General features: G+C 35.3%; 1 long non-coding RNA gene across 1 annotated transcript; it reads left to right on the forward strand.

Annotated features, from left to right (window-relative positions):
- Positions 1–678: 678 nt before the first annotated feature.
- Positions 679–8,880, forward strand: LOC120323830. Its single transcript, XR_005564706.1, has 2 exons — positions 679–6,799; positions 8,501–8,880. It is a non-coding gene; the product is annotated as an uncharacterized LOC120323830 (long non-coding RNA).
- The last annotated feature ends 1,677 nt before the right edge of the window (positions 8,881–10,557 follow it).

The following is a 10,557-nucleotide window of genomic DNA, read 5'->3' on the forward strand; positions in this document are numbered from 1 at the left end:
TCTAGCCTGTTTGACTTATGATGGCTTTTACTTTGGGGAAATCAGTCCCTTGGAAATCTATGTACTAACACAATTCTTAGTGACTGGTACTATATTCTTTTTCCTTGTGAAGAAATAGGTGACCACCCGCATTATTGCTATTGGTCTGTAGGGTCCAAAACAGTATTCACCTCTGTTATTATTAGTCTTTAGTCAACACAATGATGTCTAAATTAAAATAAAATTGAAGTTAAAAGAAATGTCTTTTGAGCTTGAAAGTTTTCTTTATTTAGCATTGCTATAATTCTCCTGGTTTGTATCCTACATACTTTAATCAAACAGTATTGTCCAAAATCCAAGTTTTCATTATACATGTTGCAAAAGCAATTAAGAACTACCTTATCCTGGTAATATTTTTTTAAAATAAAAGTTTTCAAATACTTGTATGATCTTTCTTGATTACCACAGTTTCCTAAATATGTTTTTTAAAGATCTATGTCTTCAGCGATTCATATTCTGCATTGTCACTACTTGATTTAGCTAAAGATTTTTCTTGTAGAGAGTGACTCCTTTTTTTTTTTTTTTTCTTGGTTAGGAGCACAGTGGTGAATTTTTAGCATTGCACTAAACTGACTTGTTCCCCCAGATTTCAGGTAATTCCTTTGCTCTTCTCATGAGTCATAACAATTCTTTTCCTTAGCAAAACAACTGGCATTTGTTATATAAGCACTTTTATATTCCTTGCCAGCTCAGCTGAACTTGTTTGCAATATGCTGAGTAGGCGTTTGCATGACAGTTGTCATCTCAGCATCCTTTTCTCCCTGTTGCTAATGCAACAGACTCCTTGATGTCCAGCTAGTCTCTGAGATCATTAGTTCATTATCATAATCAGTGGAAATGCAGTCTGGTCTCATTGGCTAGCTTCCTCCCTTATGGGGATGTGGTACACTATTTTGCAAAAACAGATCTTCCACTTTACACCAGCTATGCAAATAGTAGTGTTTCTGTAGCACTCACGATAACAAACTGTGCTGCAATAAAAACTTTGCTAATATCCTGAAATCTTCTTCTATTGAAGTAAGTCTCTGATGGCAAAGGATGTTATTAGAGGCATCATACAATTTTATAATTTCACGCAATTTAGTGTTGCAGGTTTACTTTTGCTCCAGCAATTAGCACAGTATCTTGTACTTACTAGTATCTTGTACTACCAAGAGCCTTCACTCTTACCTTAGCTGTAGTAATGCTTCCAGCTCTTTGTCTCCCATCTATGAAATACTGTAGAAGTAGATATATCTCTTAACTGAAGAGCTTACAAATTAGAAAGGTATATTTTAGTTCAAACAGTACTTCTCAGGATTGATCTTACTTCAGAGCTTACTTAACCTCTAACACTAAGACAAATGGAAATTCACTACTAACTCACAATGTATATTTCAATAGCTAGTGTTCCCTCACATTTAAATGAATGGTTTAAATGAATTGAGATGGATTAAGTATGAAAGGCCAACAGCTATGTATGAAAATGTACTCTGTTAGTATTCTGCTTCTAAATAGGAAGTACCTTTTCCAAAATGAGAACAGGATGTGCATGCCAGTTGCATATGCAACCTAAAATTTTATATTCTCCCTAATTGCTAGTATACTGAATGACTGCCATACATACAAATGAACACTTAACCCATTTTCATAGCTCATTTGCTTTTATAAGTATTCTTAAAGGGCACTGCCCTGAAAATTCTATCTCTGAGAAGTTGCAGAAGTGACACCCTGTTACCACTCTTAAATGAGGAATAAATGTCATTTCTAGAGTGTTAATTACCAGTGAGGACACTGTCTAAGAAACCTGGGAGGACGCTGTTAATTCTTTACATCAGCCAGGCAAAACTTGAGCACTGTCAAAGGAATCTTCTCCAGTTGTAACAAGGAACTGAAACCTGGGCTCCTCAACTGAGAGTGCTCTTTGCTTGCTTTAGAACAAGAAGGAACCCACTGTAAGTGGACGTGAGTTCTTCTGATAACATAATTTTTAGAAATTTTCCAAGTGAAAGTTCACAAAGCCATAAAATTTTACTGCCTCATGCAACAAGCAGCAGCCCTCTCTTTCCAATGTATAGCTTTTAATTGGTTTAAGAGACTGTCATCCTATGCCTGCAACAAATAGGCTTGATTGTCTGTGACACTCAATGGTTCATCCGGAGTAATAACTTGACACCTGAACTCTATTTCCACAAATTCACAAGCAATGTAGTAAACTGGTAGTGTTTTTTCTTTTGAGTATCCCCAATGTGACAAGACAAAATGCATTAGGAAACATCCATTCTCCTTCTAAGAGTAATCTATCCTTACTGGACATGGGGAGCAACTTCAAGGTTCACTCATGACTCAGTTTTGATGGCTTTTTTATGTAATGAAAAAACTGTACACAGCTATTATAAAATAATCTAGAATTGTTTTTATTTTACATATTTTCCCCTCATATTATTTTAATGTGTATCTGAACATTAAAGTTTATAATACTTAAAAATAATAATTTCAAAGAACAAAACTTTTAAGTTTTGGAAATGAGATTAAGGCTTCACTAAAAACTGATGTATATGCCCTTTGTACTTTCAAATATACTTGTGAATAAGAAAGAATACTCTGCTTTATGAAGCTAATTTTGGAATGATACCTTAGCAAAGGAATGACTTACGCACTTCATCTCAATTAAGATGCTTTACACTGAATGGTACTTTTCATTGGCATATGAAAGTATTTATCTAAAATCAAAGATGCTTATTGCCCCCAGGACACTTGATTATAGTCTGAAATCTTTGTGGAGTTCCTTAGTTTGTATGATTTCCCTTCTGAAATGGAAATTTTCCCCTCGCTGTGGTATACTTATGATATAATCTACACTCAGCAGCAATGAAACTTGATGACTGGCACTCTACAAACAGCTTGCTATTTCAGTTAATGAAATAGATTTCCTGACACACTTCAGTTGCAGCTTAGTTTAAGAAATCACTGTTCTGTAGGGTATGCTGGAACAAAGTGATTCTGTAGAAAGCTGGATGTTCTCGCATTATGTTTCTGATTCTCTCTCAGTGTAAAGCTCATGCTTTTGGCTCCACCATGGAGCTACCAATTGTAACTGCAACTGCACTGTTGACACTCATCATACTACTTGAATCTTAAACTTAAATGTCTTTATATTCCTATGTCTACCCTACGTATTTGTAGTATAACTTCAGACGGTCATAAGACATTTTAAAAGCATATGATATGAAAGAGTAGAAAGATTGCTAAGCTATCAAAAGTAAAGTTTGCAAGTTAATGCATTTTTGAGACTTTATTTAAAAATACAAACATGATTAAAAAAAATCTTTTAAATTCTCAGTGAAAAGGTTGTTTTACAACTCTAACCTCATCATCATTTTCCTATGCTTATGAACTTCTGGTAGTCATAAAAATGGGTTTTCTTACTGAACCATCTCAGTATGTATATCCAAACTGCAGAATTTCGGTTTGCTTTGGTGAAGCTTTTTGTTGTTTCCATCTTGAAAGCTGTTATATACCATTTATTTCATGTTTCATACTGTGTCAATTCCACATTAGCCTCAGCTTTTAAATTCTACTGTTGTCTTCCACAAAGGGGCTACCTCCTTCCTTCCGAAAGAAAAATATCTTTAAAAAAGTAACCTCAATGCAGTTTGAAATACAACTAAATGGTTGCATATACTGACGTCACATATTACTTATCTCCTAGTATTCCCTCAAATAAGGACATAGCATGGTTCACATTGTTAGGTTCACTGTATTTTAGACACAGGTAGCTGGAATGGCAGTTATTGGTTTTAGGACATGCTTTGTGTTTATTGGAAAGATTCATCAGTCCTTCTATCTGATACAGATTGATGAGTGTGGACTAATCAAGAAGGATTACTAGCCAAGACAGCCTAGGGTCACCAGATTTTGAAACAGATTCTTCAGCTCCAAAATATTGGCAAGTCATACGAGTCACTTTATGAATTTCAACTTTTTAGAATTTTTAGCAATGTGACTGTGCCATATTAATAAAATAAATGTGTCTAATTCCACCTTACTTCAGCCACCCTCTTTCCAAAATAGGCTGATAGGTAATTTTCTGAAACTTACTGGTAAGTAACATTTTACTGAACTCCAGTGGAGCTTTGGCCAGGCAAAACACCTGACATTCCAGTCATGAAAAAAATCAGTATCTGAGACCTTGTTAAGCCAGGAACTTTATGGGGTGTTTTCCCACCAAAAGTAGAATTTTCATATGTTTGAATTTACTGTGATGTATACTGAGGAACACTTTTCAACTTATCATCAATGTCCTTATACAGTGACACTGACCAAAACTACTCAGGTTGTGTACACAGCTTTCTTGCTTCAAAAATAAACAAATGAACAGACAAAAAAATCTTAAAACCTATTTTATCTTCTGATTTTGGACCTTTGTTCTGAATCAGCTGGAGAAGAAATAGTAGGCTGGTGTGACTCATTACATAGTGGGTGACCCAATACGTAGAAGCAGCTTTATTTCTTCCCTTAAAAGGCACTCTCACCCTACTCCAGCTTGGTTTCAATAGGGTTTCCGTTGGGCAGAAACTATATTTCTTTTCTGTGCTATGCCTGCTTCATCTTCTGTTCTTTTTGTTCAGTAGCTGATTTGTCAAAGTGACTAAGCCATCAGCATTTTGAATTGTAAGCATTTTCAAAAGGATCCGGTTTTTAAATACTTATACTTAAAAGAAGTAAACAGTTGGGAAACTAGGTAAGACAATGCTCCTGGTTCTTGAGCAGAAGGGCAATACAGAATTTTGAGAGTTTCAAACAGAGATAGGAGTAGCATTAGTCAAAGAGTTTCAACAAATCAGCCAAGCCCCTCAGGCTAGAAGGGACCATTTGATGGATTAAGCAAGGTCTCTGCTGCTGCGCACAGCCACAATGCATTTTCCTAATTGTAAAGTTAGAAAAATCCCTTTTAAAAAATTAAGTTGTTTTCCTCTAAGACTTGGTGAAATTTTAGTTTACTCGCCAAAATTTCATTCCCAGTTTTCATGATTTTTTTTTTCTGGACATTTTTTACATGATCTTATCTTACACTATACTAAACTCAGTTTCACTTTTATTATTCTAGCCTTTAAGGTATTCTATCCTTTCCTGCATAACATTCTAAACTTCTCCTTTATTGCTCATGACTCTCAAAATGTCATTTGCATATACCTCTTTTTGTACCAAGATCTAACATAATATTCAGCAGCATTTTTCCCAAAGACTGATGCTTGACCAGCCTCTACAAGAGCTGAATTTTACACAGTGAAGATAGATCTATTAAAAAAAAAAGGAATATATATCTAAATTATAATCTGAAATAGTGCATATCCCCTGAGGACAAAAGTATATTTCTCAGTCAATTTGATTGAATACAGTCAGAAGTTCAAGAATTGAGCTGAAGGGAAAACAAAATACCAAATCACTCATGCCAATAATAAAAAGTGCTTCTAAATACAGGTCTATATGCAGATAGCTTCCCTTTCCTTTCATAAAAACATTTAATGTGGGATATGGGTGTAATTTTTTTCCCTGTAAAGAACCTCAAGAGACCAGAGGAAGTTTTCAGATCAAAATCTGAATTAGCTTGTGCTAGGAATAAAGTTTTAACCAACACCAGGCTGACCAATAACTGATGCAGTGCTGCGCTATTAATCACAAAAGCTAGGTAAGCTTGGGTAAAGCACTTTCCTTGCGTGGAAATTTTTTCCCATTGTCTTCTGCACTAACAAAATAAACTTATTACCAAACAGGTAGGTGCAGTTTTTCTGAAGATTAGGTAGTATAGATGTGCTTCTATAGCTATATTTATGCAATTATGTTTGTTAAACCTACCATGAAAAGCTCTCATAGCAGTAAAAGCACATTTTCTACATGCTCCCTGTGAGCATCTCCTCCAAAACATGCCTCTCTGCTATGATTTTTGAATACTTTCCATAACATGTTCAAACAACTGGGCTTATGTAGCTTTTTAAGTTCAGATGCATAAACGTGGTCAACAACTGTGTATTAATTGTTGGAACCCAGATACATAAGAATCTTTCTTGTAAAAGCATGGGGTATTGATTACGAAACAGATGTGTGTGAAAACAGGTCCTTAGTTGCAGTGGCCTAGGTCAGAATTACATGGTAACAGCTATACGGAAGTTTGTTGTCACACACAACAGTTCCGTCTTCACTCAAACCCTGACATAAGCAGGGCTCAGAAAACTCTAAACACTGAGGGTTTTTTTCCCCTTTTTTCATCAACAAAATTTGAGCCTCTCTGCAAGATATAAGAGTATGTGTCATTGTTATTCATGGAAACTGTCAGGCTTTTTAACTCTACTGAGAAACAAGAAGAGTGAATGACAGATGGGGCCCGCTCTCTTGGCAAGGAAGTTCTCTGCTAGCAGAACGCCATAGTATGAGACCTGAAAGAAAAAAGAGATGACAATTTAACTTGTTCTTATACATAAACATCATCTGAAAAGAGGCATTTCATTGTGAAGTAGCCTGATTTGTCATATTAACTTCTATGTATATAGGCTGATACTGTCTTCAGTCTTAGATGCCAAATGGTCTTAAAAAGCTTGAAACATATATATTAAATGTAATACCAATAATGTAAGCTGCTTTTGTGGCTTCCCAAAGGCTGGAAAGCATTTAACTCAAGCGTGAAAGCTGGAGAAGATGAGCTTGAAGATTTTATAAGAAACTTCAAAATTCCTACCTATTGCTGAGGTGTTCAAGCTGCAGTGACTCTTTATCTTACAAGGTGCGTAGTATGGTGTATTTTCATCCGCTTATTATATGCTCTTCAGGTCAGAAACATGAATCAGAGTAATTAGCTCCAATATTATAATCTATGTTCATTATGTGCCAGTGTTCTCAATGCAAGGTCATTTAAAGCATGGGGAGGACATAAGTGAAAAACTCTTCAACTAAGTATGTGTGTGTGGGAATACAGGTGCGCAGCAGAAGGGGACTGATGGCTGAAAGGAAAAACTAGAAAAGAAAATTATTTTTGGGCTAAGAAAAAGCTCTCATATACACTGAAATTGAGTACTTTCTTTGAACTTTGTTTAAAAAGGTCTTAAGGTTTTTGCTGTTACAAATTTTAAAAGCTTCTTTACTGTGTTCATGTTTTATCTCTTTTTTAGTTTGGTGGGATTTCTTTTTTTCCGTTGTTTGGTTTTTAACCAATCCATTTGCTTCTGCATCAACTCAAAATCAGATTTTTTTTTCTTTTTGAGTAGAATCTATTATAGTAGAAAGCTTCTTCCTATTTTTTTCTCTCTCCTCTAGTATATATAAAACTTACCTGATAAGTTTTAGAGATTTGGGGATTTACTACCTGACAGACTTCATTAATCACTTCATAAAGAGCTCTTAATATTAGCTATTCTTTAATTTATCTTTAACTTCAGGATGAATGATTTTTGAAAATCCATTTGGCTCTATTCTTAGCTATGTTTTGGAATTACCATCTTGATATCGTATTGACTAAAATTAGCTCTCCAAGATGTGGAGGGCTCTAGGTATACTAGTTATAAAAAGAGTTTCCTCTAAATAATGAGGTGGGGAAATTTCCAAATTACATTTGTTAAGATTGGACAGTACCGTGGAACAACATTTCTCTTTCAGAATGGTAGCTTTTTTAAAAAATAAGTTTTCCAAGCCACACGAACAAGTATTGGTTTATTGCCTGTAGCCTGAGTCACCTCTCATTTACTCCTGATTGCTATGGCTAAAATGAAGCTGTTCTTGTTCTCACTTTTACGAAAAACTTCAAGCCAGACACATGTGTTCGAGAGCTCTAACTCTGAAGTGAAAGGACAGGACAGAGTACTTATTGATTCACATTACGGCAGCAGAGGATGTAATTGGCTTTCCCAATGTACATTTCAGTGTTGTCTAAGCACTATCAGCTCTCAAGTTAAGGTACTGCAGTTCTGGCACCCGGTGCTGCTTCTCATTATTTGGAGTTAAAATCACATTTAGAAACATATAGCAAGCTAGGTGTTTCCAGACAATGAATTTTTAAGTATTTTAACACCAGAAATTGGAAACTCTCTTAAATATTCATAAAAAGGATAAGTATGTGCTCATGGAGACATCACATATTTGTTAAATTTTTCTCTTCTCTCAGTTTCTTGATAGTTATTATCCAGTCTTTTACTCAGAGCATGAGGAGAACACTCCCCCTCCCCACCCCCCAAAAAAAATTAAAAAGTCCCTTGGATTCTTTAAATTTAGGACTAATTAGATACATGTAACATTTTTTTACATCTGATAGCCATTAATACATTATTTTCTCATTTTTGCACTATCATGAAACTCATTGAAATGAAAGATTTTAGTTAAAAATTTTATATAAGCTTTTGAAGAAACTCTTCGGTTTGTTTCATCTTTGTTTCCTTCATAATATTCAGTGATGTCTGTATTTCTTATGTTTGATCCTTTAATGTATTCCAAGTCCTACTACAGTGGAATATCCTATGAGCTTGAATGAAGACTAAGACTGAAAAGAGAGCTTGTGATGTCTGAATTGCAATAGGTGAAAAAATCTTCTGTTTCATATGATGGCTGTTTGAAAACACAAAAAAACAACTTCCATGGGAAATACTAAATATCTGGTTAGTAAGGCTGTAGATCAACCTGACAGTAGCTATTGGTTATAAAGATACTGGTAAGCATTTTTTCTGAGTGGCATTCTAGTCCTTTATGTTCTACATTGGCTTATCTCTGCTCTTCAACATTTGCATGTAAAGTGCCAAAAATGTTAATAAATAAAATAAAAAAGCAGAAAAAAATTACTAACATCCCCTACAAAAATATACTTTCCAATATAAAGTATTTATCTTGAGTCTTGTTTCTTTCACCATTTATTTTCTTACTTGAGTATGGTGGAATCAATATTTCAAATCACATTCCCACAGCTCATCAGAAGTCACTGGATTTGGTGATTATAATTTTAAATAAAATGAAATTTCCTCCTTAATGATGGAGAACTATGCAGTCATTAGAACACAGGTTATGTAATTGCTGGGTTGCACCCAGAAAAAAAGACCATCATCTTGCCTTCTATGGCATCTATTATGCCTTTTTACAGTGCATGACAGAATTAAATGCACTACTGTTGTAGAAATGTGCTGCTTATTATTTGCTTCATGTTTTTATATACATGCATACTAGAAATTTGCACTGGAGCTGTCAGCATTATGATCTTCATTTAAATTCACTTTGACAGTTTCTTCATCTACAAACGAAGGAAGGATTTATATAGCATTCATTGTCCTAGGTATAATTCACAGAAACTGTCAACCATTGGTGGGTTAGAGAAATACTCCATGTATTTTGAACTCTAAGTAGCAAACCAACATTTTAGTGTGCTCACTTTTCAAGTGGATATCTTGAGGTCTGACATAACACGCAGAGAAAAAGATGCAGGCCATTACAGTTGAGGTGACATGAGGTCTCTGTGCAAGCCACTAAAGGGACTTTTTTCAGGCCTCAAGGATGTGTAACGTACCCTAGGAAATGGCAGGAAGGCATGACAAGTGTTTGGAGTATGTAGTGCTCCGCAGACTGGGAGTGCATGAGGATGACAGAGATACCAAGAGCCTGATGCCATCTCATCCATTCATCCTTTTATATTGTTAATGGAAATAAATGATTCCCAATGCTGGACTCAGGCGTAGTCCAGCCCGGGATCAGCCCAAAAAACCCAGACGGCAAATGAGCAACTAAGCACTGTGAAGCTCCTTCTAGCCCATTCTCCTCCCCTGTTTATCAGTGTAGACATCTCTGAAGTTTGTCGGTGATGCCTCTAGTGAAAAATCAGAACTGAAGGTGACATCTGCTATCTTTTGATATATTCTGCACATTTTACAAATTTAGTGAGATGAGACTTGCAACCTTGTTAAGGAAGCTTTGCCGAATGTACTGTTTTATTTCCAGTAATATGTTATTTTAGATCCAACCTGGATCAGATTGCATGTTGAGAGTGTGAAGGCCCTATGTATTATCAGACAAAGGAGTCTCTTGGATGTGAAAACAGTAATTTTGATGTGAGACTTTACTAGATACTTGGAAAATGTATAGCAAGGTTTCTGAAATGGGACATTGAGAAGACTGCAAAGGAGGGTTGATCTTCAAAAAAAGCAAAGTGTTTTTCCTAGCTATCACAGAGTTGAGTTTGTTCTGTTCTTGTAAAGCTAGTATATTGCTTCTGTTTGTTGAAAATGATGATCTAAAAGAAGATAACTTTTTTCATCCAACTTTCTGCAAATGCCATGTTCCTGCACCATATTTAGGTCCAAATTACTGTGGATTTTTATGAAAGGAAGAATGAGCAACTATTTTTCCTGACATCAGTGTTTTATGATTACTGAGCTATTTAGAAATATTTGACATTTTACTGATTTTCTCTCTCAAAATAAACTTTCCTGATTACCCTTATATTTCAGTGATTTCTTTTGTGCAGTAGTGAATCTGCAGCTTGTGAGGTAACTGGCAAAAAGTCTGATCCAT

The sequence above is a fragment of the Pipra filicauda genome, unplaced genomic scaffold (assembly GCF_003945595.2).
Source record: "Pipra filicauda isolate LSUMZ 115617 unplaced genomic scaffold, ASM394559v2 scaffold350_size761097_pilon, whole genome shotgun sequence".
In the NCBI taxonomy this organism is placed as follows: domain Eukaryota; kingdom Metazoa; phylum Chordata; class Aves; order Passeriformes; family Pipridae; genus Pipra; species Pipra filicauda.